We start from the raw sequence: 17,622 nt of genomic DNA, 5'->3' as shown, positions 1-17,622 counted from the left end.
GATACTTTGTGTGTGTGAAAGAGAGAGTGTGAGTGCCAGTGTGTGAGAGTGTGCATAAGAGAGAGTGTGTGTGTGTGTGTGTGTGTGTGTGTGTGTGTGTGTGTGTGTGTGTGTGTGTGTGTGTGTGTGTGTGTGTGTGTGTGTGTGTGTGTGTGTGTGTGTGTGTGCGCGCGCGTGCATGCATTGGTCTGTGTTCATGCTCTCTTTCAGCCCCTCCAGGAGTCTTGGTGAATGAAAAAACAGAACCAATGTCTGGGTAGTAATTTACAGTAATTTGCTGGTCAGAGACAGCAGACACACAGTCTATTGAGAGAAAAGCCAAACTCCAGTACTCCTCTGAGCCAGGAGACGGAGAGTCAATTTCCCTCACACTCACTGCCAGCCTTGGCCTGGGCTCGGGTAGTTTACAGAGATACACTCTATGTGAGCCTGTGCAGAGACTCTAAACATGGCCACTTAAGCTGCTCCTTGACTACGGCATGAATGGATGTGTGTGGAGTTGGGGTGATATTGTGAGTGTGTGCAAGTTTAAAGTGCACGTGTGTGTGATTCTCTGGCACACTTAGTCTAGTGAAAAGCATGAGCTGTTGCACACCCAAAAATGTTCGTATAGGTGCTGACTACTGAAACAGCAAGAAAACTGTAGGCTATAGAAAATAGTCACAAACCCTCTATATAATCTCAGCGTAATGTATTGGGTAAACCACAAACGTTTTGGCATCACTGTGCCTTCTTCAGGGTAATGTCATGAATGCTTGAACCAGGTTATGTAGACAAACAGTGCAATTAGTGCAACCAATGACCATAGTAACCTAGAAGAAATGTTGGTGGTTTCCTTTACCCATTAAATTACTGTGAGTTTATATAGAGCGTGTACGACTCTGTCACACTTAGTAACACATAATTAGTAACACATCACCTTTTACATTGAACAAAAAAAAATGCTGCTAAACAAACAAGGCATTAGTCAATGTATTTTATGAACACATACAATGTTAATATATTCTCTAAAGAACAGATGTCGCTCGTTTGGTAACTGATATTTGTTTTTACCTCGACAGCCACCGTACTCGCATGTTGTTTTCGTTTGTTTATGTTGTTAGCTTGGTGGCTAGCTAGTTTCCCATAATCTGAAGATATGGCTGACTATTCCAAAGTGAAAATAACAAAACTTGTTTTGAAAGGACTTAACAAGGGGTGAGTTTATTCCTCCACATCGAATTCAATATTTGTTTGTGTGGAAGATGGCGAATCAAGCTGGCTAATAACGCTGTCAAACTAGCTATCGTTCATCGACTCTGACCAGGCATTAACAGTTAGTTACTGGCTAATGTTAGCTAGATAACTGTTTGCTATTTTCCTTTTTCCCAATTTGACCTTGCTAATGTTGATCCATAATTGTCTTGTAGAAAGAAGAAGAAGCACAAGGATAAGAAGAGAAAAAGGGACGATGCACAAGATAAACCGGATATTGTGGGTGTTGTTTGCTGGTCATTCTTGGTAGCTAGCTAGTTGAAAAGGGTTCTTATGATACTTCACAAAGTAGCAAACAATCATGTTTTTTTCTGCTTTCTAGGTGGATGGTGGTGTATCAGTGGCTTTGGGGAGATTTCAGGAACGGTTGCAATAGAGATGCAGACTAATTCCTACATCCATGCCCTGGATACTGGTCTTTTCACAGTTGGTGCACCACATCAAGGTAAGAAAAAAGATGCAGACTAATTCCTACATCCATGCCCTGGATACTGGTCTTTTCACAGTTGGTGCACCACATCAAGGTAAGAAAAAAGATGCAGACTAATTCCTACATCCATGCCCTGGATACTGGTCTTTTCACAGTTGGTGCACCACATCAAGGTAAGAAAAGTGCGAGACTATCTAAATTCACCCAATATTTCCTTTGTAGTACACTACTTCTAATCCAAGTCACATAGAGCTCTGGTCAAACGTAGTGCACAATAATATAGGGAGTAGGGTGTTATGTGTTTTGTCATTAATGCATGATGATGATGCACACAATTTGCTGTATGCCATACTAGGTTGTTTTGCTACTTGATTGGACAGGGGGACGTGTTTCGAGAGACCTTTTCCCATTTGTTACGTCATTGAGTCGATAGGGTTCATTTTGAAGTGTTGGTGATGTGTGTGTGGGGCATGATCAGAATGTTATGCTTGAGTAAGTGGCGTATGGGAGCGTTGTACTGCCTCAACCCAGAGGCTTTTGTGGTACAGTCCGTTAGGCTTTCACCTCTGCACCGCATGAGCTGGGGGTCGAGTCCCTGTTACAGCTCTCACTCTCCTGCTCCACCTGTTACCAGGGGGCAGGGAGGGAGGTTGAACGTAGTGGAAATTTTTTTTTTTTGACAGCACCCCTTTTGATTTAAAGTAAACCTTCCATACGTATTTGCCCTTTGTAGAAGTGCTCAGAAAGTAACTTTTTTTGTAATCGTTTGACAGCTTTTAAATGAACCGTTTTTCTTTTCCAGTGATGAAGACATGGATGTCTCATGGTATGGTGGGATGTGCAACGTGTCAACTTTGAGCCCCTTTATCTCCTGAATGTTTTGGCATTCAGGTTCAAAAAGTCACTTTCTGATAAATGTTTCCATGGGTAAACATGTATGGAAAGTTTTGTTTAAATGGATTTACCCCTAACACAAATCTTTGGGGTACAAGACAGTACTGAGTAGGGTTGCACATTTTGGGGAATATTCAGAGGTGGTAATTAACAGGAATATTTGGGAATTAACAAAAAAATATATGCAAATTAATACCATTTTAAATGTAGATGTTTTTTTTGCATTGGATATATTTACCATATCATATGGAGACAAACATAAACCTTTTACCTTATCATAAGTAGACATCATTTCAAATTATTAAATCATTCCAATAGAAATAATACAACTATTTAGTCACGAATTGAACTTTAATTAAATGATTTGACTCTTCACATGGGATGATTTCACTGAACAACAAAAGAAAGGAAATATTGAATGATTCCCAATGATCCATCGCATCTCCCAAAAAATGTTTTCAACAGACATCTGTATAATGATAATCTAGAAACTAAAGCTTTGGTTGTCTTCCTCTCAGGCTTCCATGTCTTCTCCCTGGACTTCCTCAATGTCCACCTCTGAACATCAGACTCTGAGGCCTCATCTTTCACTGTCATTTTCCAACCTGGTTGAGGATGGCTTGTTGTCAGGCTCAAAAAGCCTCAAATTTGCTTGAATGGCCACCGATTTTTCAACCCTTGTATTGGTCAGCCTGTTGTGTTCTTTGGTGTGTGTGTTCCCAAACAAGGACCAGTTGCGCTCTGATTTGTATGATGATGGAGGCAACAGGGGAAAGACCCTCAGATCCACAACGTCCCTCCCGCTAGGTGGCTGATGAGATATGTTGGCACAACTGCCATATTGCATCTCCATCCCAAAGCCCTTGCTTGGAAGTATACTTCGCCCGACTGCCAAGTACCTTGCCCTCATCCAGCCCAAGGTGGCGAGACACGGTAGTGATGACACCATATGGCTTGTTGATCTCTGCACCAGACAGGGTGCTCTTGCCAGCATACTTGGGGTCCAACATGTACGCTGCGGCATGTATGGGCTTCACGCAGAAGTGTTCACACTTTTTGATTTATTTCAGAACTGCAGTTTCCTCTGCTTGGAGCAACAGTGAAGTGGGCATGGCAGTATGAATTTCTTCTCTTACATCTGCAAGCAGGGTCTGAACATCAGACAGGATGGCATTGTCTCCCTAAATCTGTGCAATGGCTACTGCTATAGGTTTCAGGCTGCTTACCACTCTCTCCCAAAATACATCATCAAGGGGGGATCCTCTTGGTGGGGCTGTCCATATCGGCAGACTGTGATATGGCAATTTCTTGGAGAGACTCCTTCCCCTCATGGGAACTGCCAAACATGATGACAACCCCACCCCAACGGGTGTTGATGGGCAGATTCAATGTGGTGCTCTTATTCTTCTCACTTAGTGAGGTAGATTGCTGCTATAACTTGATGACCCTTCACATACCTAACCATTTTCTTGGCTATCTTGTAGAGTGTATCCATTGTTTTCAGTGCCATAATGTCCTTGAGAAGCAGATTCAATGCATGAGCAGCACAGCCATTGGGTGTGAAGTGAGGGTAGGACTCCACTTTAGACCAAGCAGCCTTTATGTTCGCAGCATTGTCTGTCACCAGTGCAAATACCTTCTGTTGTCCAAAGTCATTGATGACTGCTTTCTGCAATGTAGAGACCGGTGTGTCTGTTGTCCCTTGTTTTGCTCTTGTAGAATACTGGTTGAGGGGTGGAGATGATATAGTTAGTTATTCCTTGCCCACGGACATTCGACCACCCATCAGAGATGATTGCAATACGGTCTGCTTTCTCTGATTTTCTTGACCTTCACTTGAACTCTGAACTCTGTATCTAGCAAATGAGTAGATAAAGCATGTCTGGTTGGAGGGGTGTATGCTGGGCGAAGAACATTACACTTCAATACACATTGCCTTTGAGAATCAGAGGTGAACCAGTTGCATACACAGCTCGAGCAAGACATTCCCCAGCATTTCTGACTACGTTCGCTATTGAGTTAAAAAAAACTTCTGATTCCAGGAGGACCATGAGCTGTTAATATCGACAAGGTGTCTGATTCATCATTTTCACTTTGATTAGAAGTAGAGGGACTTTTGTCAGAGGTTGCTTGTTGTGAGCACTGAGGAAACTTTATGCACTTGGCCAGATGATTCTGCATCTTTGTTGCATTCTTCACATAAGACAGTATTTGCAAATGTACACAGCTTTTCCTTCTACATTCGCTGCAGTGAAATGTCTCCACACATCAGGAACGATTAGAAATAATTAATTTTCATCATGGGTACACTTCAACCGTGAGAGACGGAATCTAAAACAAAAATCGAGGAAATCATATTGTATTATTTTTAAGTAATTCATTTGCATTTTATTTCATGACATAAGTATTTGATACATCAGAAAAGCAGAACTTAATATTTGGTACAGGAACTTTTGTTTGCAATTACAGAGATCATACGTTTCCTGTAGTTCTTGACCAGGTTTGCACACACTGCAGCAGGGATTTTGGCCCACTCCTCCATACAGACCTTCTCCAGATCCTTCAGGTTTCGGGGCTGTCACTGGGCAATACGGACTTTCAGCTCCCTCCAAAGATTTTCTATTGGGTTCAAGTCTGGAGACTGGCTAGGCCATTCCAGGACCTTGAGATGCTTCTTACGGAGCCACTCCTTAGTTGCCCTGGCTGTGTGTTTCGGGCCGTTGTCATGCTGGAAGACCCAGCCACGACCCATCTTCAATGCTCTTACTGAGGGAAGGAGGTTGTTGGCCAAGATCTCGCAATACATCCATTCTCCCCTCAATACGGTGCAGTCGTCCTGTCCCCTTTGCAGAAAAGCATCCCCAAAGAATGATGTTTCCACCTCCATGCTTCACGATTGGGATGGTGTTCTTGGTTGTTGTTACGGATACAGTTATCCTGTGTGTGTGTGTATCCTGTGTGTGTGTTTCTTTTCTCTCCTTCTCCCCTCACAGGTGAAAATCATCACTCCCCAATCAGTCAACAATCAATCATCAATCAGAAGACACACCTCCTCCTATTTCCTACCCTATCACAGTTCCTTCCCCATGGTTTAAAAACCCCATCATGTGTTTGTTCTAGAGCTCAATCTCTCTGTAAATGCCATGTTTGTAGGTCTCTGTGTTTCACTCTCGCTTTGTGTCTTAACCTCTCTTTTGTTTAAGCACCTCATAGCACCTGTGAGTATTGTTTTTGGTTATGGTGTTTGTTTGATGCTGGTGGGAAAAGGGGGAAACCAAGACAAGTCGCCCATGGGCATACACTACCCGTAGGTGAACTTTGTTAAATACACTAGTTAGAACTGGGCGGACCACCCACTGTATTTTTGGTTAGTTAGTTAGCTGTTGTTAAAGTAGGCTAGTCTAGCTTAGGGGTGTTTTTGAATACTTATTGTTTCTTTCCTTGGGTCCAGCTCAGCCCCTTTTCCTGCTCCCCCCATTACCGTGTGTTTATAAATAAACCTGGAGTTTGACGGTAGATTTCTGTTGTCGTGGTTATTTCGTTCACACTTTTACTTTGTCACAATAATAATTTGCATGAGTTATGTTACGGGTCTCATTACCATCCCCCCTAGACTGTCGGGCCAAAAGGGATTCGTAACAGTTGTACTCATCCTTCTTCTTCCTCCAAATACGGCGAGTGGAGTTTAGACCAAAAAGCTCTATTTTTGTCTCATCAGACCACATGACCTTCTCCCATTCCTGACCAGGTGCTGCCGTGTAGTTCTGGGCTGATCCCTCACCTTCCTCATGATCATTGATTCCCCACGAGGTGAGATTTTGCATGGAGCCCCAGACCGAGGATGATTGACCGTCATCTTGAACTTCTTCCATTTTCTAATAATTGCACCAACAGTTGTTGCCTTCTCACCAAGCTGCTTGCCTATTGTCCTGTAGCCCATCCCTGCCTTGTGCAGGTCTACAATTTTATCCCTGATGTCCTTACACAGCTCTCTGGTCTTGGCCATTGTGGAGTGGTTGGATTCTGTTTGATTGATTGTGTGGACAGGTGTCTTTTATACAGGTAACAAGTTCAAACAGGTGCAGTTAATACAGGTAATGAGTGGAGAACAGGAGGGCTTCTTAAAGAAAAACTAACAGGTCTGTGAGAGCCGGAATTCTTACTGGTTAGTAGGTGATCAAATACTTATGTCATGCAATAAAATGCTAATTAATTACTTAAAAATCATACAATGTGATTTTCTGGATTTTTGTTTTAGATTCCGTCTCTCACAGTTGAAGTGTACCTATGATCAAAATTACAGACGTCTACATACTTTGTAAGTAGGAAACACTGCTGATTTTGCAGGTTATCAAATACTTGTTCTCCCCACTGTGTGTGTGTGTGTGTGTGCGCATATATATATATTTGACATTTATTTTCATGGTGGTCAAACTGAATGGTTAAGATTAGGTCTGTAAGAGCTAAAGTTATTGTACAGTCTGACAGCAGTGGGTAGAGTGGTGTTTTTGTTGTTTTATAATACGGCCAGTAACACAGGACTGTCTTTCTCAGCAGCCTGGTGGTGCAGTCACCTCCCTTAGAGGGAGCGGGTCATGCAGGGGTTGTTCGAGAGTGTGCATGTTCCTTGCCAGATGCACTGCGAGGGGAGCTGTGGTTGGACTGCTCCAATTCTGGAGATGATCCTCAAGGCCCTCCTCTGCACCCTGTCTAGTTGGGCCTGCTGCTTTTTACTGCATCCAACTAACAGCACTCCACCGTTTTCCAGACAAGGTCTGACCAGTATAGTATAGACTGACCAGATCTTCAGTGGGTAGGCCATTTCTGGCAAGACCATTCAAAAAGTGCAGGCATTTTGAGGCCTTCCTCACTGACTGCTCCACATGTGTGTCACCACTGAGGTTAGAGTCTAGATGAAAACTGATATATTTAGTTGTTGTTACCACTGGTACTTCCTGTCCTTCTAGGATTAGTGATGCGGGTTGTGGATGGTCTCAATAATAACATATCTGAATTTCCACAGACTTTTTTTCCATTTAGGAGCAGGTTGTTGGATGTGGCCCACTCTTCCAGCTGCTTTTGCCTGGAAAAGTCCTCCTGGATGCTGGTTAGTTGTATATGGCTCGGGACAGCCCTACATCATCAGCATACCCAGTGTCACTGAACTTTTCGGTTGGACATGTGAAGGATAAACGGATATGGTGAGACAACGCCCTCTTGTGGCACACCAGAAGTGGCCGAATGTGCCATTCATCATCACCCTCTGCCTTCTTCCACTGGTGTAGCTGTGGAGCCAGGCTAGTAACCACAGACACAGTTAAATGTCAGCCAGATGTTGCAGGAGCTTTGAGAAGGTAGTTTGGCAAGCTATCGCCAAAACACTTCTTGAATCCCCTCATCTCTGTCGCATCACTAGCAGCTCAGCTGCTGAAATCAACTGTGATTCAAGTGACTTGCACCAATGTTACCAACTTGGGTGGTCTGCACAACTCAACAGGTTGGCCCACTAAACTAAAGGCATCTTCATGTCTCAAAAAAAAAAACTAATGGGACCGTAGTTTCAATTGGAACTTGATTTACTTATTATCATCATACATTATGATTATCATAAATGTTGGTTATTGTAAGGTATGGTCGCGCAACTGATAGCTTGAGCACACATTGTTTTGTGAACTTAATCTGCTTAAGTCAAGACGGTGTGGTGTCTTGTGCAACCGTTTAGATGGCAACTTCACTCAAGTTGTCAGAATGAGTCACTCTAAAATGGCTGTAAATTCTTAAATGATTTCACTTTGCAATTCGAACTGACAAGATTGAAATGAAGGAGAGAGAGAAATATAAAGTGGTCCTGTTGATTGTTCCCTCTTATAAAGTCGTTTTTGAAATGCAAGCCTGCCCAGCATGTCACTTGCATTTACTTGAATTGTCTGCATCGGGGCCTCCCGAGTGGCGCAGCGGTCTACAGATCCGGGTTTGATCCCGGGCTGTGTCGGGGGCCGACCGCGACCGGGAGACTCATGAGGCAGCGCACAATTGGCCCAGCGTCATCCGGGTTAGGGGAGGGTTTGGCCGCCTGGGATGTCCTTGTCCCATCGCGCTCTAGCGACTTGTGGCAGCCGGGCGCATGCATGCTGACTTTGGTCGCCAGCTGTACAGTGTTTCCTCCTACATATTGGTGCGGCTGGCTTCCATGTTAAGCGAGCAGTGCGGCTTGGCGGGGTCGTGTTTCAGAGGATGCATGGCCTTCTCACCGGAGTCTGTAAGAGAATTGCAGTGATTTCCAAGACTGTAAGTATCAATTTGATATCACCAAAAAAATGTAAATACACTTTTTGGGGTCTGTGTTGGATTCTGTTTTTCGGCATTATAGACAGAGCAAATGGAGCTGGTAATCGTCTGGAATTAATGAGTCCCAGAAGAGAATGGAAGAAAATCTCCCCCATGAAGCCCAGTTTTCTCATGCTCCATTCTAATTCCAATACGAAGTGAGGAAACCAAAGAGCCGTAATGGACGTCACATTCCATTAGCCTGGCAAAGTGGCCGGGAATTTTTTGTGTCATTGTGGAGATTGGGGGGTTCACTAATTGTTTCTTCCAACTTTATTTTCTTGCTTTTTCGATGACCACCGCATTCGATGGCTGCCTGCGTGCGGTACCAAGCGTTTTGAAATCTAAACCAATTTTGTCCTAAACGGTATAGGATTTAGCGTTTCGTTCTAAATCAATTTGAAATCACACTCTGAGAGAGTGGACACGGAAAATGAAAGGGAGAACTGAACTACTATGTTGTTCCAGAAGCTATTAGGACATTCATTTCTGCACAGCTTGCCGGGTAATGGTTTTAGCGAGGAAGCTGGAATTGCTCCTCCACACACACACACACACACCAGGCATTAATCTATTTCTTTGTCCTCTCAAGCACGTTATTGGATATCATCAATATGAATCTGGTGCTCGCTACGATTTATGGTGCCCTTCCATTTGCAGAGGTAGGAAGACAATGAAATATTCTGAGGAAATGTGTTGCACAGCTCTGTGATGGGTTAGAATGCAACAAGGTAACGGCAAAGAGCTCTCTCTCGTCTCATGGTTTATGGATATCAAGATCCAAATGAGTATCATTGACCTAATGTCATTGTGATTCTTTGCCTCTTAAATGCATAGTTCTTCAGCACAACATATACATTTTTCATACCACCAAGTGGTATTGTGTCTAGGGTCCACAATAGATCCAGACCCACTGGGTAGTTTAAGGTGAAAAGTGTAGTCCACAATCTAAAATGAACGGGAAAGATCGGCACCAACCATTTCGATTGTATGTTTACCATTCAAAGTTGGCGTGCATGACAAGTTAGAGGGATATTGCCAAAGTGTGCTTGAATCACATCTTTGAATCCAGGCTCACAGACGATATGCTTCATCTCCCCACTGTTAGCCCCACTGACTAGCAAGCCAGACCCCCATTACACCAGCCCCTGAGCCTCAGGGAAAAGGCCTCAACTTGGGGGTGGAACACCTAACCTAACTAGCCAAGCTAGTCTAAATGGGAGTTTTCAGGCAAAAATTCTCTGCCCTAAGGCGACAGATGTTTTGAGAAATGTTCAATAAAACCCATCCACCCCCCAAAGACAGAAACGCAGACCTGGGATTCAGCTCACGGTTTTTCATTGAAGAGGGAGAAAGAGGGAAAACGGCCAGGAGAATAAAACGTGAACTATTCCTATTCCCTTGGTGAGGCTCTAACTTGGGAGGCAGGCTCATTTAAATGAGATGAAAGCAAAATTGAGTTACACGGACAGAGAGATGATGTTTCTGCATTTTTATGGGATTTTCAGTAAGAAGGAACCCTGTCTAGAATAGTTTAGCCCTCTCAAGCTGAGAAAAGACCTCAATATGCTTAGTCACTGGATGCAGGAGACTTTGTGAATGCCCTCTGTAAGGTCAAGGGTCACGGGGAGATATAGGCCTGCTTTAGGGGATGGAATATAATTAGAATTTAAACTGTCTGTCTGACTATTGTGGTCTGAGAAACATGGTGGGGCAAAAAAGTATTTAGTCAGCCACCAATTGTGCAAGTTCTCCCACTTAAAAAGATGAGAGGCCTGTAATTTTCATCATAGGTACACTTCAACTATGACAGACAAAATGAGAAAAAAAATCCAGAAAATCACATTGTAGGATTTTTTAAATGAATTTATTTGCAAATTATGGTGGAAAATAAGTATTTGGTCACCTACAAACAAGCAAGATTTCTGGCTCTCACAGACCTGAAACTTCTTCAAGAGGATCCTCTGTCCTCCACTCGTTACCTGTATTAATGGCACCTGTTTGAACTTGTTATCAGTATAAAAGACACCTGTCCACAACCTCAAACAGTCACACTCCAAACTCCACTATGGCCAAGACCAAAGAGCTGTCAAAGGACACCAGAAACAAAATTGTAGACCTGCACCAGGCTGGGAAGACTGAATCTGCAATAGGTAAGCAGCTTGGTTTGAAGAAATCAACTGTGGGAGCAATTATTAGGAAATGGAAGACATACAAGACCACTGATAATCTCCCTCGATCCACGCAAGATCTCACCCCGTGGGGTCAAAATGATCACAAGAATGGTGAGCAAAAATCCCAGAACCACACGGGGGGACCTAGTGAATGACCTGCAGAGAGCTGGGACCAAAGTAACAAAGCCTACCATCAGTAACACACTACGCCGCCAGTGACTCAAATCCTGCAGTGCCAGACGTGTCCCCCTGCTTAAGCCAGTACCCGTCTGAAGTTTGCTAGAGAGCATTTGGATGATCCAGTAGAAGATTGGGAGAATGTCATATAGTCAGATGTAACCAAAATAAAACTTTTTGTTAAAAACTCAACTCGTTGTGTTTGGAGGACAAAGAATGCTGAGTTGCATGCAAAGAACACCATACCTACTGTGAAGCATGGGGGTGGAAACATCATGCTTTGGGGCTGTTTTTCTGCAAAGGGACCAGGACGACTGATCCGTGTAAAGGAAATAATGAATGGGGCCATGTATTGTGAGACTTTGAGTGAAAACCTCCTTCCATCAGCAAGGGCATTGAAGATTAAATGTGGCTGGGTCTTTCAGCATGACAATGATCCCAAACACACCACCCGGGCAACGAAGGAGTGGCTTCGTAAGAAGCATTTCAAGGTCCTGGAGTGGCCTAGCCCGTCTCCAGATCTCAACCCCTTAGAAAATCTTTGGAGGGAGTTGAAAGTCCGTGTTGCCCAGCAACAGCCCCAAAACATCACTGCTCTAGAGGAGATCTGCATGGAGGAATGGGCCAAAATACCAGCAACAGTGTGTGAAAACCTTGTGAAGACTTACAGAAAACGTTTGACCTCTGTCATTGCCAACAAAGGGTATATAACAAAGTATTGAGAGAAACTTTTGTCATTGACCAAATACTTATTTTCCACCATAATTTGCTAATTAATTCATTAAAAATCCTACAATGTGATTTTATTCTGGATTTTTTTTCTCATTTTGTCTGTCATAGTTGAAGTGTACCTATGATGAAAATTAGAGGCCTCTCTCATCTTTAAGTGGGAGAACTTGCACAATTGGTGGCTGACTAAATACTTTTTTGCCCCACTGTATGTGAGCCTAGGGAATTTATTTGCTATCCCAATGCCCAATGATTGCACACAGAGGTGTGGTTTACATTTGCATCAGCCTGTCCTTGAAATTGACAGACCCCCCCTTATCTTTCCCTAAAGTTGTGAGAACCTGTGATGGTCACATCCTTACGGAGTGTGTTTCTCGGTATGATTAACTAGCTTCCTTTCATAAATGGCCCCTGATCTGGCAGGACAAAGCAATAGGGTAGAAATCCATCCACAACTTTTATCCATCACTGAGGAGAAAGAAAAGGACACTAGGGCATGAAGCTATAATGGCCAGTAATATATATTGATAATATGTATTATGTGAATATACAGTACACAGCACACGCGAGTAAGCAATTAACCTATTAAAATGTTTATACGACTCCATAAAGATAATGAATATAAAGATATACAAGCAAGCATTAGGCAATATTTTCCAAGCATATAGATCCCAAGGTGAACTTGCAGGACAACGCGTGAACAAAGAAAGGCTTACTAAGCCAGAGACCTAGAAGTCTAGGAAAGGAGAATTGATCATGCAATCTTCCTCCATGGACTGGATACAGGACAAGAGAGAGAACAAAGGCATTTCATTCTATTTAGAACATCTGAAGTTGTAACCTTTCAACCCAAAACCAACCACCATTGACCAATCAAACGATAAGTTGAGAGTGGCCGATCTCCACAGGGTGTCACCGCATTTAGGGTGGTGCTTAAATTGGGGCAATGATTTCAAGTGGAACATTTTCTGAAAGGGTGGGAGCCTTTAGCCGAGAGTTTCTTTTTTTAAGGGGGTGGAGATTTCTTTAGTCTTATAGTATCTGTTCTCATACATCTCCCCAAGAACCTAATCGAGCATCTGACGCAATTACGCAAGATTTGAGGTCTGGGTTTGAGAGTAGGGTTGGGTGTAGGCGATCGCTAGCACACTGCAGCAACATTGTGTAGCCCGAGGTTGTGTGTTATTAAGGACCATGAAGCATTAGTAAAACATGAAGGCTCTACGTCAGTACGTCTCAAGGGTAGAGGAAATTATGCAAATGGCCTGTTTCTCAGAATGACACATCATTATTGTACGTTAATATATTCTAGATCAAATGCATTGTATTGCTACCACTGAAACAGATGTATTTTTCTTCCCCAAGATCACAACCCTGGCGAGAGAATGTGAGAAATGCTAATCGTGCCCGACGTTTCGACACTCTGAATGTCGGCAGAGCCGAGCTCCCAAATGTTTGAAGTGATAATAGAGTCGTCTAGTTTTAATCCTCATTAAACCTCTCGGATAAAAATAAGGAAAATAAAAAAGTGAAAATGCTCTGATTTTAGAATATCAATCAGGGTTTCGTGACTCTTAAAAGGGAAATGTTTTCTTTGATATTTTCCAGATGATGAAGGGCCAGACCCCCCCCGGAGCAGTTCACTGCCATCAAGCTGTTAGACTCTAGGTACGTATGAAAGGAGTAAATATCACCTACGCACATTTTATGTTGACTTCTTCTCTCCAAATCTGAATAGAAAGTGTCCCCTGGTGAGTTATAATAGACTTTGGAAGAACAATTACAGTCTCTGCAGGTTTACAATTTTATAAATACAAAATTGGATTTAAATGGGAACGTTATAAAGGAGCATCACGTCTGTTGTTCAAATGGTCTTTATCGTTGAATAATCTTTGGAAAAGTTTAGACACTCAAATCAACCTGCCAGTATCCAGGCATGAATGTTGTTCTCCTGTGTTTTTTCTCCCTAGGGTAGCCCTGAAGTCTGGCTACGGGAAGTATCTAGGGATCACCTCAGAGGGGGTCGTGGTGGGGCGTTCCGACGCCATCGGCTCCTGCGAACAGTGGGAGCCTGTTTTCCAGGACGTGAGTGAAGCAACTGTCAATCCCCCCAAAAAATGGTCAAAGTCGATGCATACAAAGACTGTGATATAATGCCATTTCATATAGAACTTGTTGCATAGTAACCCAAAATATAGATAAGCCTCGTTTTCCTCACAAGCTTGTTGCTTTGTTGATGCGGTTCGGAGTGAAAGCTTTGACGCTCTCTGCAATATGAGCTTTTACCTCGCGAGGTGAAACTCATCTGTCAAATATTCTCTTCATTTCTGTTTGTCTTCCTTTTAAAAATTATTTTTTTTACTAATTTCTTTCTCTTTCCCCCGTTCCAGGGAAAAATGTCTCTCATGGCAGCAAATAGCTGTTTCATCTCGTACAGTGAATGTGGGGACATTGAGGCCAAGGGCAAGTTGGCGGGGGATGGCGAGATGGTTAAGGTGATTTATATATTTCACAAGGTCGCTCCATAACCCCACCCCTCCCCATCTATACTACAGAAATTACATCCCAATTACATCCCACTGGGGCAGTGTGAAGTTGGTGACGGGATGAAAAAACAAAATGTCTCCGAACATTGGGGGGGGCAGGATATTGCTATTCAACATGCAACTGTTTTGTGTTTTGCCCCTCTCCCCTTCTGCCTCTCTCGATGATGATGATGAACAGATCCGGTCATGCGCGGAGAGGGAGGTCAAGCGAAACGACGACATTGCCGACGAGGACAGGGGCAACGTGAAGAACTGCGAGCTCAACTACGTGTATGTACCGTCTGTCGGCCTAAATCACACTCACGGTGGCAGCAACATTTGCAGCGGCAATCGTACAAGGCTGTGATTCCATGCTCTCTAGTCTAGAGGTTGTAAACCCCTGTTGTACGGCTGATCTTGTCCAAATGAACATAAGTAATGGTAAAGGTATCGGAAATGCCATGGCCTGCTCTATATCACGACAATGTTTTATGCATTTATGAAAACGTTAAGACAGACCTTTTTGTCAGATATGCCCAACAAGGATCAACAGTGGACTGTTATCCTAAACTACTGTGCAGTACCGAAATTGTTCATACTGGCTGCATATCTGTTGAAAGTTCTATATCTTCAACTTGACTGTTGACATGCAAAACATATTGGGACTATGTCAACAATGGACAAAGTTTTGGGGTGGATTTTTCCTTTAAACTTCACCTACCAATTCTCACAGGGGGGGGGGCATTTTATGTAGAAAAGACAGCCGGGTAGGTGGATGGGATGAACTCTGTGACCTTCCGTAGACAGACAGTGATTTCCCTCCATTTTCATCTGACAACCTTCCACTCTGCTTCTGCGAGATTTTGACAACTAATTCACAAGCCCGGATGCACAAGGAGGGTGCTGGTGGGGGGAGCGTAGGGGCGCCACCTCATCAATCCCGCTCCCTTAAAAGGCCGATTGATGGGCCAACGCTACGGGGATGGAAATGGGAACGAGAACGGAACCACCGCTGCCGCTTTTACGGCCCACGGCGGCCCATTAAGTTCTGAGAGCTAAGCGTGAACAAGGCTGTCATTGTGTTCCGTTTCTCCTCTTCCCACCTCAACTTCGTGTTCCATTTAAAAAAAATAAAAAATCTTCCCCCTTTCCATCGTTTTTTATTTTAGAGGAGGAAAAAACACGGGGGAAATGGACTCATCATGTTGACGTGCCGATAATGGCTGCCCTTGAGCCCGTCATTGTGATGTAGTGCTTAGCATCCCAGAGCGTGTTGCATGAACAGAGCGCTGCCCGTGAATCATAAACCACTGACAGACTGTAACCACTGCTAGAGGGCCTATTGCACTCTGTATGTATCTACTATCAGGACTGTTTACGTCAATGAAATGGCACGGTACTTGCGAGTGTAAGTTGCTCTATACACATTTGTATACACATTTGTCATTGATAATAGTCGTCAGGTTTATGCCCCAGAGAATGCATTGTTATTTATATTCCGAACTCTGACATTGCTCTTTCTAATATTTATTAACTATTTTATTTGGGGGATTTGCATGTTTTTTGGGGGGGGTTTGTATCATCATTAGATATTACTGCACTGTCGGAGCTAGGAACATAAGCATTTCACTACACCTGTGATTAGATTTCTGTTCCGTGATGTTATTCTTTGTGTTTGGTAGTGGCGTGTGACTGGTCCTTCCGTGTCTTATCACGTGTTAATGTCTCACTGTGTTTCACTGAGTTTCCCATCTCAGATAATAAACAGCAGTAGTGGTTATGGTGAACTGGATTGTATTTGAGAGATTACCCAGTGACCAATTTCCCTGTAAATCATTGCTAACATGCCTACCACCACTATCTTTGTTTTGCCCTAAAAAACAGCAGATCAGTAGATCTGTTAGATGTTTGGGACAGTCCATTGATGTTTGTGTATTAGGCAATACTGTAGGGAGAGTGGGGTAAGTTGATTTTTTTGTTGTTGCTTTCAGCATCACTACATCAAGGGAAATATAGTATTCTTTCTTTCTAACAAAGATATCTACATATATTTCAGGATGTTGTGTATCCCTGGAAATAATCAGAATTCATGTTTAAAAAAATACAGTTTTTAAAACATAGCTTATTAAACATTCTCTTGGCAAAACTTACCCTGGGTATGTGGTAAATTGAGCCAACTGAAAAATGTCTGTACGGAATGAAATATCACTAACTTTTACAACCATATCTATCTTTATTTCCCAGACACAATTCAACACAATCACTTTGTTTTGTCTTAATCATTTTATGCATATTTTAACACAGGCTTAAGACCTAACAAACACTATGTACTTTTAACATAGGCCAAGGCCTGTTTTTACCTCATATCTCAGCAGTAATGGGTTGCATTACACCTGGGAAGAAAATGCTCTTCAACTTATTCCAAAACAAACATTTGGACAATATTAGCCCACACACCTACAAGGGTGCACTTTAATGCCAGTTTTATGACCTCATATTGAAGCTAATAGAGACCCCAACTGATGTATAGAACAATCTTAAAATTATTTACTTTGGTTTTGATACAAGCATCATGAAACCTCTAAAACAAATTAATTTGACTAGTTCAAAATCTGTTTTTTGAACCTAACTTGCTTACTACTTTCCCCATGTGGTTTCTTCCTTCACATACTTCATGAAATTATTACCTCTTTCTAAATATTTGGTCAAATTATTAATTGTGTTTAAAAAGAAATGTAGCTCACGTACCCCACTTATCCCTACAGCTTCAAGGTGTGAATATGACAACGCCTCATATACTTTTCAACCTATTTTGAACAGCTTTTGTTGACAAGCGAATTAGCTTTGAAAAGTCAATTGTCACAACCCCTTAAAGTTGTTTTATGAGTAACCTGTGACGAACTTTAACTACAATTATCCCACTCCATTGATCTTAAATTGCCAGTCATGTCATTGTTTCACTTCAGTATAACAATCAGGAATGTACCAGTATCAGGGGTGGGAGGAAATATGTATATAATTTCACATCAGTAGGAGCCTTTTTATACACTTAACCACTTATATTTTTAATACGCGACATAAAGAAAACAAATATTGTATCTGAATCAGAGAA

At 42.6% G+C, this 17,622-nt stretch overlaps 1 pseudogene; it reads left to right on the top strand.

Moving 5' to 3' along the window:
- Positions 1-17,614, top strand: part of LOC118395420 (protein FRG1-like) — a 40,365-nt pseudogene extending 22,751 nt beyond the window's left edge.
- Positions 17,615-17,622: the final 8 nt, after the last annotated feature.

Source organism: Oncorhynchus keta, chromosome 16, assembly GCF_023373465.1.
Source record: "Oncorhynchus keta strain PuntledgeMale-10-30-2019 chromosome 16, Oket_V2, whole genome shotgun sequence".
Lineage (NCBI taxonomy): Eukaryota > Metazoa > Chordata > Actinopteri > Salmoniformes > Salmonidae > Oncorhynchus > Oncorhynchus keta.
This window is presented reverse-complemented; position numbering and strand designations above follow the sequence as displayed.